Source organism: Pseudorca crassidens, unplaced genomic scaffold (assembly GCF_039906515.1).
Source record: "Pseudorca crassidens isolate mPseCra1 unplaced genomic scaffold, mPseCra1.hap1 Scaffold_74, whole genome shotgun sequence".
Lineage (NCBI taxonomy): Eukaryota > Metazoa > Chordata > Mammalia > Artiodactyla > Delphinidae > Pseudorca > Pseudorca crassidens.
In genome coordinates, this window is record NW_027136326.1 from 566,118 (window position 1) to 588,605 (window position 22,488).

Below are 22,488 nucleotides of genomic sequence, written 5' to 3' on the forward strand. Positions count from 1 at the left end.
ATTGGAGAGGTTCGGTGAGCAAATGAAGACCCTTTGAAGTCATATTGCATGGTACCCATTCCACGGGTCTCAACTCTCCAGGTTTAAGGTATTCTTCCTTCAGCTAAAACATGCATGTGGAACCCAGAGTATGATCAACCGTGTGAACGGGAGACGTGTTCAAATATGTCTCAGTTTTCCTCCCCTGGTACTCGGGTGCAACATTCCAGACGCTTTAATAACACTCTCCCCACTTGGAGAGTCAGCGCCTTTAACCTCCTGTTTGGCCCAGTTTGCAATTTCTGCGGAAGATGAACAGGAATAGGGAGAACCAATGAGAGACTAGCTGGAGGTGTCTGGACGGGCAAATTTAACTCTCATTTCCCACCAGGAAGAGGAAATAACCAAAGGCTCAGCGTGCCGTGCCGGAACCAGATTAGGGCCTGAAGCCATCCTGTGATGTTGCGGCCAGCTCAAAAGAAAGCGAGTTGAAGAAAGGAGCTCAGGGGCACTGTAATTCACAAACCTGCAGAGTTATAAATGACAGTTATCGTCCAAAATATACTGAAGTAAGGCTGCCAAGAGGACTTGAAAGCGGGGCAGAATTGCAGGAAACCGATTTCAGGAGGTAGACTGGAATTGCATTCAAAGCATAGGAAAAGAGGCAGAACGTCCACAATGATGCACTTGGCCAAAAAGGGCGTATGCGTTTTTTCCTGAATATATTCAGGAAAAAACGCATACGCACTTTTTGGCCAACCAAGCAAGCTTGCAAAGGAAATCTGCACTACAATGAAGTCTCACTTCCCCCCGGTCAAAAGGGCCATCTGAAAAAAGTGTGAAATCCAGAAAGGCAGGACAGGCCATGGAGAACTGGGAGCCTTGTTATGCTGATGGGCGGGATGTAAATTGCCAACAGACACTGGGGACAAGTGTATGGTGTTTCCTGAAACATCTAAAAAACAAAGCAACAGAGCCTAGGGCACTTCCACTTATGGTCCTATAGCTTAGGGAAATTAAAATCAAAAAGACACAGCCACCCCAAAGTTTGGGACGCCTCTGTTTACAAGAACCTCGTTTACCGTACAAGTTCAACATCACAGAAAGTGAAAAATGGATAAAGAACTTGTGGTACTTACGTACAATGCAGTATCACTCAGCAATGAAATCTATGTCATCAGGCCCGTAGCAGCATAATGAGTGGATTCAGGTACGATGATTCTAACTGAAATAAGTCACACAGGAAAAGAAACATCATAAGATATCACTAATACACGGAATGTAAACTTGGCTACACAGGAACTGAATTCCAAAACAGAACAGGGTCTCAAATTTAGAAAACCAACTTATGCTTGCTTAGGGGAAATGTGAGTTGGGGTGCTGCATAAAACCAGAGATTGAAATGAGCACAGATAAAGTTCCTTAAGCCAAATATGGAATAGACAAGAGCTACTCCTTGCTCAACGAAATGGACTCAACACCGCATATTAAACGCCTAAGAATGTACCTGACTAGTAAGTATCTTAAAACCTATGGATTGCTATGTCTCCAAAAGAGAATCAAGCGTGTGTACAGGGGCATAAACGCAGCAGTGATAGGATTGGAGAGGTTCGGTGAGCAAATGAAGACCCTTTGAAGTCGTATTGCATGGTACCCATTCCACGGGTTTCAACTATCCAGGTTTAAGGTATTCTTCCTTCAGCTAAAACATGCATGTGGAACCCAGAGTATGATCAACCATGTGAACGGGAGACGTGTTCAAATATGTCTCAGTTTTCCTCCCCTGGTACTCGGGTGCAACATTCCACACGCTTTACTAACACTCTCCCCACTTGGAGAGTCAGCGCCTTTAACCTCCTGTTTGGCCCAGTTTGCAATTTCTGCGGAAGATGAACAGGAATAGGGAGAACCAATGAGAGACTAGCTGGAGGTGTCTGGACGGGCAAATTTAACTCTCATTTCCCACCAGGAAGAGGAAATAACCAAAGGCTCAGCGTGCCGTGCCGGAACCAGATTAGGGCCTGAAGCCATCCTGCGGTGTTGCGGCCAGCTCAAAAGAAAACGAGTTGAAGAAAGGAGCTCAGGGGCACTGTAATTCACAAACCTGCAGAGTTATAAATGACAGCTATCGTCCAAAAATATACTGAAGTAAGGCTGCCAAGAGGACTTGAAAGCGGGGCAGAATTGCAGGAAACCGATTTCAGGAGGTAGACTGGAATTGCATTGAAAGCATAGGAAAAGAGGCAGAACGTCCACAATGATGCACTTGGCGAAAAAGGGCGTATGCGTTGTTTCCTGAATATATTCAGGAAAAAACGCATAGGCGCTTTTTGGCCAACTAAGTAAACTTGCAAAGGAAATCTGCACTACAATGAAGTCTCACTTCCCCCCGGTCAAAAGGGCCATCTGAAAAAAGTGTAAAATCCAGAAAGGCAGGACAGGCCATGGAGAACTGGGAGCCTTGTTATGCTGATGGGCGGGATGTAAATTGCCAACAGACACTCGGGAGAAGTGTATGGTGTTTCCTGAAACATCTAAAAAACAAAGCAACAGAGCCTAGGGCACTTCCACTTATGGTCCTATAGCTTAGGGAAATTAAAATCAAAAAGACACAGCCACCCCAAAGTTTGGGACGCCTCTGTTTACAAGAACCTCGTTTACCGTACAAGTTTAATATCACAGAAAGTGAAAAATGGATAAAGAACTTGTGGTACTTACGTACAATGCAGTATCACTCAGCAATGAAATCTATGTCATCAGGCCCGTAGCAGCATAATGAGTGGATTCAGGTACGATGATTCTAACTGAAATAAGTCACACAGGAAAAGAAACATCATAAGATATCACTAATACACGGAATGTAAACTTGGCTACACAGGAACTGAATTCCAAAACAGAACAGGGTCTCAAATTTAGAAAACCAACTTATGCTTGCTTAGGGGAAAGGTGAGTTGGGGTGCTGCATAAAACCAGAGATTGAAATGAGCACAGATAAAGTTCCTTAAGCCAAATATGGAATAGACAAGAGCTACTCCTTGCTCAACGAAATGGACTCAACACCGCATATTAAACGCCTAAGAATGTACCTGACTAGTAAGTATCTTAAAACCTATGGATTGCTATGTCTCCAAAAGAGAATCAAGCGTGTGTACAGGGGCATAAACGCAGCAGTGATAGGATTGGAGAGGTTCGGTGAGCAAATGAAGACCCTTTGAAGTCGTATTGCATGGTACCCATTCCACGGGTTTCAACTATCCAGGTTTAAGGTATTCTTCCTTCAGCTAAAACATGCATGTGGAACCCAGAGTATGATCAACCATGTGAACGGGAGACGTGTTCAAATATGTCTCAGTTTTCCTCCCCTGGTACTCGGGTGCAACATTCCACACGCTTTACTAACACTCTCCCCACTTGGAGAGTCAGCGCCTTTAACCTCCTGTTTGGCCCAGTTTGCAATTTCTGCGGAAGATGAACAGGAATAGGGAGAACCAATGAGAGACTAGCTGGAGGTGTCTGGACGGGCAAATTTAACTCTCATTTCCCACCAGGAAGAGGAATTAACCAAAGGCTCAGCGTGCCGTGCCGGAACCAGATTAGGGCCTGAAGCCATGCTGTGGTGTTGCGGCCAGCTCAAAAGAAAGCGAGTTGAAGAAAGGGGCTCAGGGGCACTGTAATGCACACACCTGCAGAGTTATAAATGACAGCTATCGTCCAAAAATATACCGAAGTAAGGCTGCCAAGAGGACTTGAAAGCGGGGCAGAATTGTAGGAAACCGATTTCAGGAGGTAGACTGGAATTGCATTGAAAGCATAGGAAAAGAGGCAGAACGTCCACAATGATGCACTTGGCCAAAAAGGGCGTATGCGTTTTTTCCTGAATATATTCAGGAAAAAACGCATACGCCCTTTTTGGCCAACCAAGCAAGCTTGCAAAGGAAATCTGCACTACAATGAAGTCTCACTTCTCCCCGGTCAAAAGGGCCATCTGAAAAAAGTGTAAAATCCAGAAAGGCAGGACAGGCCATGGAGAACTGGGAGCCTTGTTATGCTGATGGGCGGGATGTAAATTGCCAACAGACACTCGGGAGAAGTGTATGGTGTTTCCTGAAACATCTAAAACACAAAGCAACAGAGCCTAGGGCACTTCCACTTATGGTCCTATAGCTTAGGGAAATTAAAATCAAAAAGACACAGCCACCCCAAAGTTTGGGACGCCTCTGGTTACAAGAACCTCGTTTACAGTACAAGTTCAACATCGCAGAAAGTGAAAAATGGATAAAAAAGTTGTGGTATTTACTTACAAAGCAATATCACTCAGCAATGAAATCTATGTCATCAGGCCCTTAGCAGCATAATGAGTGGATTCAGGCACGATGATTCTAACTGAAATAAGTCACACAGAAAAAGAAACATCATAAGATATCACTAATACACAGAATGTAAACTTGGCTACACAGGAACTGAATTCCAAAACAGAAAAGGGTCTCAAATTTAGAAAACCAACTTATGCTTGCTTAAGGGGAAAGGTGAGTTGGGGTGCTGCATAAAACCAGAGATTGAAATGAGCACAGATAAAGTTCATTAAGCCAAATATGGAATAGACAAGAGCTACTCCTTGCTCAACGAAATGGACTCAACACCCCATATTAAACGCCTAAGAATGTACCTGACTAGTAAGTATCTTAAAACCTATGGATTGCTATGTCTCCCAAAGAGAATCAAGCATGTGTACAGGGGCATAAACGCAGCAGTGATAGGATTGGAGAGGTTCGGTGAGCAAATGAAGACTCTTTGAAGTCATATTGCATGGTACCCATTCCACGGGTTTCAACTACCCAGGTTTAAGGTATTCTTCCTTCAGCTAAAACATGCATGTGGAACCCAGAGTATGATCAACCATGTGATCGGGAGACGTGTTCAAATATGTCTCAGTTTTCGTACCCTGGTACTCGGGTGCAACATTCCAGACGCTTTACTAACACTCTCCCGACTTGGAGAGTCAGTCCCTTTAACCTCCTGTATGGCCCAGTTTGCAATTTCTGCGGAAGATGAACAGGAATAGCGAGAACCAATGAGAGACTAGCTGGAGGTGTCTGGACGGGCAAATTTAACTCTCATTTCCCACCAGGAAGAGGAAATAAGCAAAGGCTCAGCGTGCCATGTCGGAACCAGATTAGGGCCTGAAGCCATCCTGCGGTGTTGCGGCCAGCTCACAAGAAAGCGAGTTGAAGAAAGGAGCTCAGGGGCACTGTAATTCACAAACCTGCAGAGTTATAAATGACAGCTATCGTCCAAAAATATACTGAAGTAAGGCTGCCAAGAGGACTTGAAAGCGGGGCAGAATTGCAGGAAACCGATTTCAGAAGGTAGACTTGAATTGCATTGAAAGCATAGGAAAAGAGGCAGAACGTCCACAATGATGCACTTGGCCAAAAAGGGCGTATGCGTTTTTTCCTGAATATATTCAGGAAAAAACGCATACGCACTTTTTGGCCAACCAAGCAAGCTTGCAAAGGAAATCTGCACTACAATGAAGTCTCACTTCCCCCCGGTCAAAAGGGCCATCTGAAAAAAGTGTAAAATCCAGAAAGGCAGGACAGGCCATGGAGAACTGGAAGCCTTGTTATGCTGATGGGCGGGATGTAAATTGCCAACAGACACTCGGGAGAAGTGTATGGTGTTTCCTGAAACATCTAAAAAACAAAGCAACAGAGCCTAGGGCACTTCCACTTATGGTCCTATAGCTTAGGGAAATTAAAATCAAAAAGACACAGCCACCCCAAAGTTTGGGACGCCTCTGTTTACAAGAACCTCGTTTACCGTACAAGTTCAATATCACACAAAGTGAAAAATGGATAAAGAACTTGTGGTACTTACGTACAATGCAGTATCACTCAGCAATGAAATCTATGTCATCAGGCCCATAGCAGCATAATGAGTGGATTCAGGTACGATGATTCTAACTGAAATAAGTCACACAGAAAAAGAAACATCATAAGATATCACTAATACACGGAATGTAAACTTGGCTACACAGGAACTGAATTCCAAAACAGAACAGGGTCTCAAATTTAGAAAACCAACTTATGCTTGCTTAAGGGGAAAGGTGAGTTGGGGTGCTGCATAAAACCAGAGATTGAAATGAGCACAGATAAAGTTCCTTAAGCCAAATATGGAATAGACAAGAGCTACTCCTTGCTCAACGAAATGGACTCAACACCGCATATTAAACGCCTAAGAATGTACCTGACTAGTAAGTATCTTAAAACCTATGGATTGCTATGTCTCCAAAAGAGAATCAAGCGTGTGTACAGGGGCATAAACGCAGCAGTGATAGGATTGTAGAGGTTCGGTGAGCAAATGAAGACCCTTTGAAGTCATATTGCATGGTACCCATTCCACGGGTCTCAACTCTCCAGGTTTAAGGTATTCTTCCTTCAGCTAAAACATGCATGTGGAACCCAGAGTATGATCAACCATGTGAACGGGAGACGTGTTCAAATATGTCTCAGTTTTCCTCCCCTGGTACTCGGGTGCAACATTCCAGACGCTTTAATAACACTCTCCCCACTTGGAGAGTCAGCGCCTTTAACCTCCTGTTTGACCCAGTTTGCAATTTCTGCGGAAGATGAACAGGAATAGGGAGAACCAATGAGAGACTAGCTGGAGGTGTCTGGACGGGCAAATTTAACTCTCATTTCCCACCAGGAAGAGGAAATAACCAAAGGCTCAGCGTGCCGTGCCGGAACCAGATTAGGGCCTGAAGCCATCCTGTGATGTTGCGGCCAGCTCAAAAGAAAGCGAGTTGAAGAAAGGAGCTCAGGGGCACTGTAATTCACAAACCTGCAGAGTTATAAATGACAGTTATCGTCCAAAATATACTGAAGTAAGGCTGCCAAGAGGACTTGAAAGCGGGGCAGAATTGCAGGAAACCGATTTCAGGAGGTAGACTGGAATTGCATTGAAAGCATAGGAAAAGGGGCAGAACGTCCACAATGATGCACTTGGCCAAAAAGGGCGTATGCGTTTTTTCCTGAATATATTCAGGAAAAAACGCATACGCCCTTTTTGGCCAACCAAGCAAGCTTGCAAAGGAAATCTGCACTACAATGAAGTCTCACTTCCCCCCGGTCAAAAGGGCCATCTGAAAAAAGTGTAAAATCCAGAAAGGCAGGACAGGCCATGGAGAACTGGGAGCCTTGTTATGCCGATGGGCGGGATGTAAATTGCCAACAGACACTCGGGAGAAGTGTATGGTGTTTCCTGAAACATCTAAAAAACAAAGCAACAGAGCCTAGGGCACTTTCACTTATGGTCCTATAGATTAGGGAAATTAAAATCAAAAAGACCCAGCCACCCAAAAGTTTGGGACTCCTCTGAATACAAGAACCTCATTTACCGTACAAGTTTAATATCACAGAAAGTGAAAAATGGATAAAGAACTTGTGTTACTTACGTACAATGCAGTATCACTCAGCAATGAAATCTATGTCATCAGGCCCGTAGCAGCATAATGAGTGGATTCAGGTACGATGATTCTAACTGAAATAAGTCACACAGGAAAAGAAACATCATAAGATATCACTAATACACGGAATGTAAACTTGGCTACACAGGAACTGAATTCCAAAACAGAACAGGGTCTCAAATTTAGAAAACCAACTTATGCTTGCTTAAGGGGAAAGGTGAGTTGGGGTGCTGCATAAAACCAGAGATTGAAATGAGCACAGATAAAGTTCCTTAAGCCAAATATGGAATAGACAAGAGCTACTCCTTGCTCAACGAAATGGACTCAACACCGCATATTAAACGCCTAAGAATGTACCTGACTAGTAAGTATCTTAAAACCTATGGATTGCTATGTCTCCAAAAGAGAATCAAGCGTGTGTACAGGGGCATAAACGCAGCAGTGATAGGATTGGAGAGGTTCGGTGAGCAAATGAAGACCCTTTGAAGTCGTATTGCATGGTACCCATTCCACGGGTTTCAACTATCCAGGTTTAAGGTATTCTTCCTTCAGCTAAAACATGCATTTGGAACCCAGAGTATGATCAACCGTGTGAACGGGAGACGTGTTCAAATATGTCTCAGTTTTCGTACCCTGGTACTCGGGTGCAACATTCCAGACGCTTTACTAACACTCTCCCCACTTGGAGAGTCAGCGCCTTTAACCTCCTGTTTGGCCCAGTTTGCAATTTCTGCGGAAGATGAATAGGAATAGGGAGAACCAATGAGAGACTAGCTGGAGGTGTCTGGACGGGCAAATTTAACTCTCATTTCCCACCAGGAATAGGAAATAACCAAAGGCTCAGCATGCCGTGCCGGAACCAGATTAGGGCCTGAAGCCATCCTGCGGTGTTGCGGCCAGCTTAAAAGAAAACGCGTTGAAGAAAGGATTTCAGGGGCACTGTAATTCACAGACCTGCAGAGTTATAAATGACAGCTATCGTCTAAAAATATACTGAAGTAAGGCTGCCAAGAGGACTTGAAAGCGGGGCAGCATTGCAGGAAACCGATTTCAGGAGGTAGACTGGAATTGCATTGAAAGCATAGGAAAAGAGGCAGAACGTCCACAATGATGCACTTGGCCAAAAAGGGCGTATGCGTTTTTTCCTGAATATATTCAGGAAAAAACGCATACGCCCTTTTTGGACAACCAAGCAAGCTTGCAAAGGAAATCTGCACTACAATGAAGTCTCACTTCCCCCCGGTCAAAAGGGCCATCTGAAAAAAGTGTAAAATCCAGAAAGGCAGGACAGGCCATGGAGAACTGGGAGCCTTGTTATGCTGATGGGCAGGATGTAAATTGCCAACAGACACTCGGGAGAAGTGTATGGTGTTTCCTGAAACATCTAAAAAACAAAGCAACAGAGCCTAGGGCACTTCCACTTATGGTCCTATAGCTTAGGGAAATTAAAATCAAAAAGACACAGCCACCCCAAAGTTTGGGACGCCTCTGTTTACAAGAACCTCATTTACAGTACAAGTTCAACATCGCAGAAAGTGAAAAATGGATAAAGAAGTTGTGGTATTTACTTACAAAGCAATATCACTCAGCAATGAAATATATGTCATCAGGCCCTTAGCAGCACAACGAGTGGATTCAGGTATGATGATTCTAACTGAAATAAGTCACACAGAAAAAGAAACATCATAAGATATCAGTAATACACGGAATGTAAACTTGGCTACACAGGAACTGAATTACAGAACAGAACAGGGTCTCAAATTTAGAAAACCAACTTATGCTTGCTTAAGGGGAAAGGTGAGTTGGGTGCTGCATAAAACCAGAGATTGAAATGAGCACAGATAAAGTTCCTTAAGCCAAATATGGAATAAACAAGAGCTACTCCTTGCTCAATGAAATGGACTCAACACCGCATATTAAACGCCTAAGAATGTACCTGACTAGTAAGTATCTTAAAACCTATGGATTGCTATGTCTCCAAAAGAGAATCAAGCATGTGTACAGGGGCATAAACGCAGCAGTGATAGGATTGGAGAGGTTCGGTGAGCAAATGAAGACCCTTTGAAGTCATATTGCATGGTACCCATTCCACGGGTCTCAACTCTCCAGGTTTAAGGTATTCTTCCTTCAGCTAAAACATGCATGTGGAACCCAGAGTATGATCAACCATGTGAACGGGAGACGTGTTCAAATATGTCTCAGTTTTCGTACCCTGGTACTCGGGTGCAACATTCCAGACGCTTTACTAACACTCTCCCCACTTGGAGAGTCAGTGCCTTTAACCTCCTGTTTGGCCCAGTTTGCAATTTCTGCGGAAGATGAACAGGAATAGGGAGAACCAATGAGAGACTAGCTAGAGGTGTCTGGACGGGCAAATTTAACTCTCATTTCCCACCAGGAAGAGGAAATAACCAAAGGCTCAGCGTGCTGTGCCGGAACCAGATTAGGGCCTGAAGCCATCCTGCGGTGTTGCGGCCAGCTCAAAAGAAAGCGAGTTGAAGAAAGGAGCTCAGGGGCAGTGTAATTCACAAACCTGCAGAGTTAAAAATGACAGCTATCGTCCAAAAATATACTGAAGTAAGGCTGCCAAGAGGACTTGAAAGCGGGGCAGAATTGCAGGAAACCGATTTCAGGAGGTAGACTGGAATTACATTGAAAGCATAGGAAAAGAGGCAGAACGTCCACAATGATGCACTTGGCCAAAAAGGGCGTATGCGTTTTTTCCTGAATATATTCAGGAAAAAACGCATACGCCCTTTTTGGCCAACCAAGCAAGCTTGCAAAGGAAATCTGCACTACAATGAAGTCTCACTTCCCCCCGGTCAAAAGGGCCATCTGAAAAAAGTGTAAAATCCAGAAAGGCAGGACAGGCCATGGAGAACTGGGAGCCTTGTTATGCTGATGGGCGGGATGTAAATTGCCAACAGACACTTGGGACAAGTGTATGGTGTTTCCTGAAACATCTAAAAAACAAAGCAACAGAGCCTAGGGCACTTCCACTTATGGTCCTATAGCTTAGGGAAATTAAAATCAAAAAGACACAGCCACCCCAAAGTTTGGGACGCCTCTGTTTACAAGAACCTCGTTTACAGTACAAGTTCAACATCGCAGAAAGTGAAAAATGGATAAAGAAGTTGTGGTATTTACTTACAAAGCAATATCACTCAGCAATGAAATCTATGTCATCAGGCCCTTAGCAGCACAATGAGTGGATTCAGGTATGATGATTCTAACTGAAATAAGTCACACAGAAAAAGAAACATCATAAGATATCAGTAATACACGGAATGTAAACTTGGCTACACAGGAACTGAATTACAGAACAGAACAGGGTCTCAAATTTAGAAAACCAACTTATGCTTGCTTAAGGGGAAAGGTGAGTTGGGTGCTGCATAAAACCAGAGATTGAAATGAGCACAGATAAAGTTCCTTAAGCCAAATATGGAATAGACAAGAGCTACTCCTTGCTCAACGAAATGGACTCAACACCGCATATTAAACGCCTAAGAATGTACCTGACTAGTAAGTATCTTAAAACCTATGGATTGCTATGTCTCCAAAAGATAATCAAGCATGTGTACAGGGGCATAAACGCAGCAGTGATAGGATTGGAGAGGTTCGGTGAGCAAATGAAGACCCTTTGAAGTCATATTGCATGGTACCCATTCCACGGGTCTCAACTCTCCAGGTTTAAGGTATTCTTCCTTCAGCTAAAACATGCATGTGGAACCCAGAGTATGATCAACCGTGTGAACAGGAGACGTGTTGAAATATGTCTCAGTTTTCCTCCCCTGGTACTCGGGTGCAACTTTCCAGACGCTTTACTAACACTCTCCCCACTTGGAGAGTCAGCGCCTTTAACCTCCTGTTTGGCCCAGTTTGCAATTTCTGCGGAAGATGAACAGGAATAGGGAGAACCAATGAGAGACTAGCTAGAGGTGTCTGGATGGGCAAATTTAACTCTCATTTCCCACCAGGAAGAGGAAATAACCAAAGGCTCAGCGTGCTGTGCCGGAACCAGATTAGGGCCTGAAGCCATCCTGCGGTGTTGCGGCCAGCTCAAAAGAAAGCGAGTTGAAGAAAGGAGCTCAGGGGCACTGTAATTCACAAACCTGCAGAGTTATAAATGACAGCTATCGTCCAAAAATATACTGAAGTAAGGCTGCCAAGAGGACTTGAAAGCGAGGCAGAATTGCAGGAAACCGATTTCAGGAGGTAGACTGGAATTGCATTGAAAGCATAGGAAAAGAGGCAGAACGTCCACAATGATGCACTTGGCCAAAAAGGGCGTATGCGTTTTTTCCTGAATATATTCAGGAAAAAACGCATACGCCCTTTTTGGCCAACCAAGCAAGCTTGCAAAGGAAATCTGCACTACAATGAAGTCTCACTTCCCCCCGGTCAAAAGGGCCATCTGAAAAAAGTGTAAAATCCAGAAAGGCAGGACAGGCCATGGAGAACTGGGAGCCTTGTTATGCTGATGGGCGGGATGTAAATTGCCAACAGACACTGGGGACAAGTGTATGGTGTTTCCTGAAACATCTAAAAAACAAAGCAACAGAGCCTAGGGCACTTCCACTTATGGTCCTATAGCTTAGGGAAATTAAAATCAAAAAGACACAGCCACCCCAAAGTTTGGGACGCCTCTGTTTACAAGAACCTCGTTTACAGTACAAGTTCAAAATCGCAGAAAGTGAGAAATGGATAAAGAACTTGTGGTATTTACTTACAAAGCAATATCACTCAGCAATGAAATCTATGTCATCAGGCCCTTAGCAGCACAATGAGTGGATTCAGGTATGATGATTCTAACTGAAATAAGTCACACAGAAAAAGAAACATCATAAGATATCAGTAATACACGGAATGTAAACTTAGCTACACAGGAACTGAATTACAGAACAGAACAGGGTCTCAAATTTAGAAAACCAACTTATGCTTGCTTAAGGGGAAAGGTGAGTTGGGTGCTGCATAAAACCAGAGATTGAAATGAGCACAGATAAAGTTCCTTAAGCCAAATATGGAATAGACAAGAGCTACTCCTTGCTCAACGAAATGGACTCAACACCGCATATTAAACACCTAAGAATGTACCTGACTAGTAAGTATCTTAAAACCTATGGATTGCTATGTCTCCGAAAGAGAATCAAGCATGTGTACAGGGGCATAAACGCAGCAGTGATAGGATTGGAGAGGTTCGGTGAGCAAATGAAGACCCTTTGAAGTCATATTGCATGGTACCCATTCCACGGGTCTCAACTATCCAGGTTTAAGGTATTCTTCCTTCAGATAAAACATGCATGTGGAACCCAGAGTATGATCAACCATGTGAACGGGAGACGTGTTCAAATATGTCTCAGTTTTCGTACCCTGGTACTCGGGTGCAACATTCCAGACGCTTTACTAACACTCTCCCCACTTGGAGAGTCAGTGCCTTTAACCTCCTGTTTGGCCCAGTTTGCAATTTCTGCGGAAGATGAACAGGAATAGCGAGAACCAATGAGACACTAGCTGGAGGTGTCTGGACGGGCAAATTTAACTCTCATTTCCCACCAGGAAGAGGAAATAACCAAAGGCTCAGCGTGCCGTGCTGGAACCAGTTTAGGGCCTGAAGCCATCCTGCGGTGTTGCGGCCAGCTCACAAGAAAGCGAGTTGAAGAAAGGAGCTCAGGGGCACTGTAATTCACAAACCTGCAGAGTTATAAATGACAGCTATCGTCCAAAAATATACTGAAGTAAGGCTGCCAAGATGACTTGAAAGCGGGGCAGAATTTCAGGAAACCGATTTCAGGAGGTAGACTGGAATTGCATTGAAAGCATAGGAAAAGAGGCAGAACGTCTACAATGATGCACTTGGCCAAAAAGGGCGTATGCGTTTTTTCCTGAATATATTCAGGAAAAAACGCATACGCCCTTTTTGGCCAACCAAGCAAGCTTGCAAAGGAAATCTGCACTACAATGAAGTCTCACTTCCCCCCGGTCAAAAGGGCCATCTGAAAAAAGTGTAAAATCCAGAAAGGCAGGACAGGCCATGGAGAACTGGGAGCCTTGTTTTGCTGATGGGCGGGATGTAAATTGCCAACAGACACTCGGGAGAAGTGTATGGTGTTTCCTGAAACATCTAAAAAACAAAGCAACAGAGCCTAGGGCACTTCCACTTATGGTCCTATAGCTTAGGGAAATTAAATTCAAAAAGACACAGCCACCCCAAAGTTTGGGACGCCTCTGGTTACAAGAACCTCGTTTACAGTACAAGTTCAACATCGCAGAAAGTGAAAAATGGATAAAAAAGTTGTGGTATTTACTTACAAAGCAATATCACTCAGCAATGAAATCTATGTCATCAGGCCCGTAGCAGCATAATGAGTGGATTCAGGTACGATGATTTAACTGAAATAAGTCACACAGAAAAAGAAACATCATAAGATATCACTAATACACGGAATGTAAACTTGGCTACACAGGAACTGAATTCCAAAACAGAACAGGGTCTCAAATTTAGAAAACCAACTTATGCTTGCTTAAGGGGAAAGGTGAGTTGGGGTGCTGCATAAAACCAGAGATTGAAATGAGCACAGATAAAGTTCCTTAAGCCAAATATGGAATAGACAAGAGCTACTCCTTGCTCAACGAAATGGACACAACACCGCATATTAAACGCCTAAGAATGTACCTGACTATTAAGTATCTTAAACCTATGGATTGCTATGTCTCCAAAAGAGAATCAAGCGTGTGTACAGGGGCATAAACGCAGCAGTGATAGGATTGGAGAGGTTCGGTGAGCAAATGAAGACCCTTTGAAGTCGTATTGCATGGTACCCATTCCACGGGTCTCAACTATCCAGGTTTAAGGTATTCTTCGTTCAGCTAAAACATGCATGTGGAACCCAGAGTATGATCAACCGTGTGAACGGGAGACGTGTTCAAATATGTCTCAGTTTTCCTCCCCTGGTACTCGGGTGCAACATTCCACACGCTTTACTAACACTCTCCCCACTTGGAGAGTCAGCGCCTTTAACCTCCTCTTTGGCCCAGTTTGCAATTTCTGCGGAAGATGAACAGGAATAGGGAGAACCAATGAGAGACTAGCTAGAGGTGTCTGGACGGGCAAATTTAACTCTCATTTCCCACCAGGAAGAGGAAATAACCAAAGGCTCAGCGTGCTGTGCCGGAACCAGATTAGGGCCTGAAGCCATCCTGCGGTGTTGCGGCCAGCTCAAAAGAAAGCGAGTTGAAGAAAGGAGCTCAGGGGCACTGTAATTCACAAACCTGCAGAGTTATAAATGACAGCTATCGTCCCAAAATATACTGAAGTAAGGCTGCCAAGAGGACTTGAAAGCGGGGCAGAATTGCAGGAAACCGATTTCAGGAGGTAGACTGGAATTGCATTGAAAGCATAGGAAAAGAGGCAGAACGTCCACAATGATGCACTTGGCCAAAAAGGGCGTATGCGTTTTTTCCTGAATATATTCAGGAAAAAACGCATACGCCCTTTTTGGCCAACCAAGCAAGCTTGCAAAGGAAATCTGCACTACAATGAAGTCTCACTTCCCCCCGGTCAAAAGGGCCATCTGAAAAAAGTGTAAAATCCACAAAGGCAGGACAGGCCATGGAGAACTGGGAGCCTTGTTATGCTGATGGGCGGGATGTAAATTGCCAACAGACACTCGGGACAAGTGTATGGTGTTTCCTGAAACATCTAAAAAACAAAGCAACAGAGCCTAGGGCACTTCCACTTATGGTCCTATAGCTTACGGAAATTAAAATCAAAAAGACACAGCCACCCCAAAGTTTGGGACGCCTCTGTTTACAAGAACCTCGTTTACAGTACAAGTTCAACATCGCAGAAAGTGAAAAATGGATAAAGAAGTTGTGGTATTTACTTACAAAGTAATATCACTCAGCAATGAAATCTATGTCATCAGGCCCTTAGCAGCACAATGAGTGGATTCAGGTATGATGATTCTAACTGAAATAAGTCACACAGAAAAAGAAACATCATAAGATATCACTAATACACGGAATGTAAACTTGGCTACACAGGAACTGAATTACAGAACAGAACAGGGTCTCAAATTTAGAAAACCAACTTATGCTTGCTTAAGGGGAAAGGTGAGTTGGGTGCTGCATAAAACCAGAGATTGAAATGAGCACAGATAAAGTTCCTTAAGCCAAATATGGAATAGACAAGAGCTACTCCTTGCTCAACGAAATGGACTCAACACCGCATATTAAACGCCTAAGAATGTACCTGACTAGTAAGTATCTTAAAACCTATGGATTGCTATGTCTCCGAAAGAGAATCAAGCGTGTGTACAGGGGCATAAACGCAGCAGTGATAGGATTGGAGAGGTTCGGTGAGCAAATGAAGACCCTTTGAAGTCATATTGCATGGTACCCATTCCACGGGTCTCAACTATCCAGGTTTAAGGTATTCTTCCTTCAGCTAAAACATGCATGTGGAACCCAGAGTATGATCAACCATGTGAACGGGAGACGTGTTCAAATATGTCTCAGTTTTCGTACCCTGGTACTCGGGTGCAACATTCCAGACGCTTTACTAACACTCTCCCGACTTGGAGAGTCGGTCCCTTTAACCTCCTGTTTGGCCCAGTTTGCAATTTCTGTGGAAGATGAACAGGAATAGCGGGAATCAATGAGACACTAGCTGGAGGTGTCTGGAAGGGCAAATTTAACTCTCATTTCCCACCAGGAAGAGGAATTAACCAAAGGCTCAGCGTGCCGTGCCGGAACCAGATTAGGGCCTGAAGCCATCCTGCGGTGTTGCGGCCAGCTCAAAAGAAAGCGAGTTGAAGAAAGGGGCTCAGGGGCACTGTAATGCACACACCTGCAGAGTTATAAATGACAGCTATCGTCCAAAAATATACTGAAGTAAGGCTGCCAAGAGGACTTGAAAGCGGGGCAGAATTGTAGGAAACCGATTTCAGGAGGTAGACTGGAATTGCATTGAAAGCATAGGAAAAGAGGCAGAACGTCCACAATGATGCACTTGGCCAAAAAGGGCGTATGCGTTTTTTCCTGAATATATTCAGGAAAAAACGCATACGCCCTTTTTGGCCAACCAAGCAAGCTTGCAAAGGAAATCTGCACTACAATGAAGTCTCACTTCCCCCCGGTCAAAAGGGCCATCTGAAAAAAGTGTAAAATCCAGAAAGGCAGGACAGGCCATGGAGAACTGGGAGCCTTGTTATGCTGATGGGCGGGATGTAAATTGCCAATAGACACTCGGGAGAAGTGTATGGTGTTTCCTGAAACATCTAAAACACAAAGCAACAGAGCCTAGGGCACTTCCACTTATGGTCCTATAGCTTAGGGAAATTAAAATCAAAAAGACACAGCCACCCCAAAGTTTGGGACGCCTCTGGTTACAAGAACCTCGTTTACAGTACAAGTTCAACATCGCAGAAAGTGAAAAATGGATAAAAAAGTTGTGGTATTTACTTACAAAGCAATATCACTCAGCAATGAAATCTATGTCATCAGGCCCTTAGCAGCACAATGAGTGGATTCAGGTATGATGATTCTAACTGAAATAAGTCACACAGAAAAAGAAACATCATAAGATATCACTAATACATGGAATGTAAACTTGGCTACACAGGAACTGAATTACAGAACAGAACAGGGTCTCAAATTTAGAAAACCAACTTATGCTTGCTTAAGGGGAAAGGTGAGTTGGGTGCTGCATAAAACCAGAGATTGAAATGAGCACAGATAAAGTTCCTTAAGCCAAATATGGAATAGACAAGAGCTACTCTTTGCTCAACGAAATGGACTCAACACCGCATATTAAACGCCTAAGAATGTACCTGACTAGTAAGTATCTTAAAACCTATGGATTGCTATGTCTCCAAAAGTGAATCAAGCATGTGTACAGGGGCATAAACGCAGCAGTGATAGGATTGGAGAGGTTCGGTGAGCAAATGAAGACCCTTTGAAGTCATATTGCATGGTACCCATTCCATGGGTCTCAACTATCCAGGTTTAAGGTATTCTTCCTTCAGCTAAAACATGCATGTGGAACCCAGAGTATGATCAACCATGTGAACGGGAGACGTGTTCAAATATGTCTCAGTTTTCGTACACTGGTACTCGGGTGCAACATTCCAGACGCTTTACTAACACTCTCCCCACTTGGAGAGTCAGTGCCTTTAACCTCCTGTTTGGCCCAGTTTGCAATTTCTGCGGAAGATGAACAGGAATAGGGAGAACCAATGAGAGACTAGCTGGAGGTGTCTGGACGGGCAAATTTAACTCTCATTTCCCACCAGGAAGAGGAAATAACCAAAGGCTCAGCGTGCCGTGCCGGAACCAGATTAGGGCCTGAAGCCATCCTGCGGTGTTGCGGCCAGGTCACAAGAAAGCGAGTTGAAGAAAGGAGATCAGGGGCACTGTAATTCACAAACCTGCAGAGTTATAAATGACAGCTATCGTCCAAAAATATACTGAAGTAAGGCTGCCAAGAGGACTTGAAAGCGGAGCAAAATTGCAGGAAACCGATTTCAGGAGGTAGACTGGAATTGCATTGAAAGCATAGGAAAAGAGGCAGAACGTCCACAATGATGCACTTGGCCAAAAAGGGCGTATGCGATTTTTCCTGAATATATTCAGGAAAAAACGCATATGCCCTTTTTGGCCAAAGAAGCAAACTTGCAAAGGAAATCTGCACTACAATGAAGTCTCACTTCCCCCCGGTCAAAAGGGCCATCTGAAAAAAGTGTAAAATCCAGAAAGGCAGGACAGGCCATGGAGAACTGGGAGCCTTGTTATGCTGATGGACAGGATGTAAATTGCCAACAGACACTCGGGAGAAGTGTATGGTGTTTCCTGAAACATCTAAAAAACAAAGCAACAGAGCCTAGGGCACTTCCACTTATGGTCCTATAGCTTACGGAAATTAAAATCAAAAAGACACAGCCACCCCAAAGTTTGGGACGCCTCTGTTTACAAGAACCTCGTTTACCGTACAAGTTCAATATCACAGAAAGTGAAAAATGGATAAAGAACTTGTGGTATTTACTTACAAAGCAATATCACTCAGCAATGAAATCTATGTCATCAGGCCCTTAGCAGCACAATGAGTGGATTCAGGTATGATGATTCTAACTGAAATAAGTCACACAGAAAAAGAAACATCATAAGATATCACTAATACACGGAATGTAAACTTGGCTACACAGGAACTGAATTACAGAACAGAACAGGGTCTCAAATTTAGAAAACCAACTTATGCTTGCTTAAGGGGAAAGGTGAGTTGGGGTGCTGCATAAAACCAGAGATTGAAATGAGCACAGATAAAGTTCCTTAAGCCAAATATGGAATAGACAAGAGCTACTCCTTGCTCAACGAAATGGACTCAACACCGTATATTAAACGCCTAAGAATGTACCTGACTAGTAAGTATCTGAAAACCTATGGATTGCTATGTCTCCAAAAGAGAATCAAGCGTGTGTACAGGGGCATAAACGCAGCAGTGATAGGATTGGAGAGGTTCGGTGAGCAAATGAAGACCCTTTGAAGTCATATTGCATGGTATCCATTACACGGGTCTCAACTCTCCAGGTTTAAGGTATTCTTCCTTCAGCTAAAACATGCATGTGGAACCCAGAGTATGATCAACCGTGTGAACGGGAGACGTGTTCAAATATGTCTCAGTTTTCTTACCCTGGTACTCGGGTGCAACATTCCAGACACTTTACTAACACTCTCCCCAACAGGAGAGTCAGTGCCTTTAACCTCCTGTTTGGCCCAGTTTGCAATTTCTGCAGAAGATGAACAGGAATAGGGAGAACCAATGAGAGATTAGCTGGAGGGGTCTGGACGGGCAAATTTAACTCTCATTTCCCACCAGGAAGAGGAATTAACCAAAGGCTCAGCGTGCCGTGCCGGAACCAGATTAGGGCCTGAAGCCATCCTGCGGTGTTGCGGCCAGCTCAAAAGAAAGCGAGTTGAAGAAAGGAGCTCAGGGGCACTGTAATGCACAAACCTGCAGAGTTATAAATGACAGCTATCGTCCAAAAATATACTGAAGTAAGGCTGCCAAGAGGACTTGAAAGCGGGGCAGAATTGCAGGAAACCGATTTCAGGAGGTAGACTGGAATTGCATTGAAAGCATTGGAAAAGAGGCAGAACGTCCACAATGATGCACTTGGCCAAAAAGGGCGTATGCGTTTTTTCCTGAATATATTCAGGAAAAAACGCATACGCCCTTTTTGGCCAACCAAGCAAGCTTGCAAAGGAAATCTGCACTACAATGAAGTCTCAGTTCCCCCCGGTCAAAAGGGCCATCTGAAAAAAGTGTGAAATCCAGAAAGGCAGGACAGGCCATGGAGAACTGGGAGCCTTGTTATGCTGATGGGCGGGATGTAAATTGCCAACAGACACTCGGGAGAAGTGTATGGTGTTTCCTGAAACATCTAAAACACAAAGCAACAGAGCCTAGGGCACTTCCACTTATGGTCCTATAGCTTAGGGAAATTAAAATCAAAAAGACACAGCCACCCCAAAGTTTGGGACGCCTCTGTTTACAAGAACCTCGTTTACAGTACAAGTTCAACATCGCAGAAATTGAAAAATGGATAAAAAAGTTGTGGTATTTACTTACAAAGCAATATCACTCAGCAATGAAATCTATGTCATCAGGCCCTTAGCAGCACAATGAGTGGATTCAGGTATGATGATTCTAACTGAAATAAGTCACACAGAAAAAGAAACATCATAAGATATCACTAATACACGGAATGTAAACTTGGCTACACAGGAACTGAATTACAGAACAGAACAGGGTCTCAAATTTAGAAAACCAACTTATGCTTGCTTAAGGGGAAAGGTGAGTTGGGTGCTGCATAAAACCAGAGATTGAAATGAGCACAGATAAAGTTCCTTAAGCCAAATATGGAATAGACAAGAGCTACTCCTTGCTCAACGAAATGGACTCAACACCGCATATTAAACGCCTAAGAATGTACCTGACTAGTAAGTATCTTAAAACCTATGGATTGCTATGTCTCCGAAAGTGAATCAAGCATGTGTACAGGGGCATAAACGCAGCAGTGATAGGATTGGAGAGGTTCGGTGAGCAAATGAAGACCCTTTGAAGTCATATTGCATGGTACCCATTCCACGGGTCTCAACTATCCAGGTTTAAGGTATTCTTCCTTCAGCTAAAACATGCATGTGGAACCCAGAGTATGATCAACCATGTGAACGGGAGATGTGTTCAAATATGTCTCAGTTTTCGTACCCTGGTACTCGGGTGCAACATTCCAGACGCTTTACTAACACTCTCCCCAATTGGAGAGTCAGTGCCTTTAACCTCCTGTTTGGCCCAGTTTGCAATTTCTGCGGAAGATGAACAGGAATAGCGAGAACCAATGAGACACTAGCTGGAGGTGTCTGGACGGGCAAATTTAATTCTCATTTCCCACCAGGAAGAGGAAATAACCAAAGGCTCAGCGTGCCGTGCCGGAACCAGATTAGGGCCTGAAGCCATCCTGCGGTGTTGCGTCCAGGTCACAAGAAAGCGAGTTGAAGAAAGGAGATCAGGGGCACTGTAATTCACAAACCTGCAGAGTTATAAATGACAGCTATCGTCCAAAAATATACTGAAGTAAGGCTGCCAAGAGGACTTGAAAGCGGAGCAAAATTGCAGGAAACCGATTTCAGGAGGTAGACTGGAATTGCATTGAAAGCATAGGAAAAGAGGCAGAACGTCCACAATGATGCACTTGGCCAAAAAGGGCGTATGCGATTTTTCCTAAATATATTCAGGAAAAAACGCATACGCCCTTTTTGGCCAAAGAAGCAAACTTGCAAAGGAAATCTGCACTACAATGAAGTCTCACTTCCCCCCGGTCAAAAGGGCCATCTGAAAAAAGTGTAAAATCCAGAAAGGCAGGACAGGCCATGGAGAACTGGGAGCCTGTTATGCTGATGGACAGGATGTAAATTGCCAACAGACACTCCGGAGAAGTGTATGGTGTTTCCTGAAACATCTAAAAAACAAAGCAACAGAGCCTAGGGCACTTCCACTTATGGTCCTATAGCTTAGGGAAATTAAATTCAAAAAGACACAGCCACCCCAAAGTTTGGGACGCCTCTGTTTACAAGAACCTCGTTTACCGTACAAGTTCAATATCACAGAAAGTGAAAAATGGATAAAGAACTTGTGGTATTTACTTACAAAGCAATATCACTCAGCAATGAAATCTATGTCATCAGGCCCTTAGCAGCACAATGAGTGGATTCAGGTATGATGATTCTAACTGAAATAAGTCACACAGAAAAAGAAACATCATAAGATATCACTAATACACGGAATGTAAACTTGGCTACACAGGAACTGAATTACAGAACAGAACAGGGTCTCAAATTTAGAAAACCAACTTATGCTTGCTTAAGGGGAAAGGTGAGTTGGGGTGCTGCATAAAACCAGAGATTGAAATGAGCACAGATAAAGTTCCTTAAGCCAAATATGGAATAGACAAGAGCTACTCCTTGCTCAACGAAATGGACTCAACACCGTATATTAAACGCCTAAGAATGTACCTGACTAGTAAGTATCTGAAAACCTATGGATTGCTATGTCTCCAAAAGAGAATCAAGCGTGTGTACAGGGGCATAAACGCAGCAGTGATAGGATTGGAGAGGTTCGGTGAGCAAATGAAGACCCTTTGAAGTCATATTGCATGGTATCCATTACACGGGTCTCAACTCTCCAGGTTTAAGGTATTCTTCCTTCAGCTAAAACATGCATGTGGAACCCAGAGTATGATCAACCGTGTGAACGGGAGACTTGTTCAAATATGTCTCAGTTTTCTTACCCTGGTACTCGGGTGCAACATTCCAGACACTTTACTAACACTCTCCCCAACAGGAGAGTCAGTGCCTTTAACCTCCTGTTTGGCCCAGTTTGCAATTTCTGCGGAAGATGAACAGGAATAGGGAGAACCAATGAGAGATTAGCTGGAGGTGTCTGGACGGGCAAATTTAACTCTCATTTCCCACCAGGAAGAGGAAAT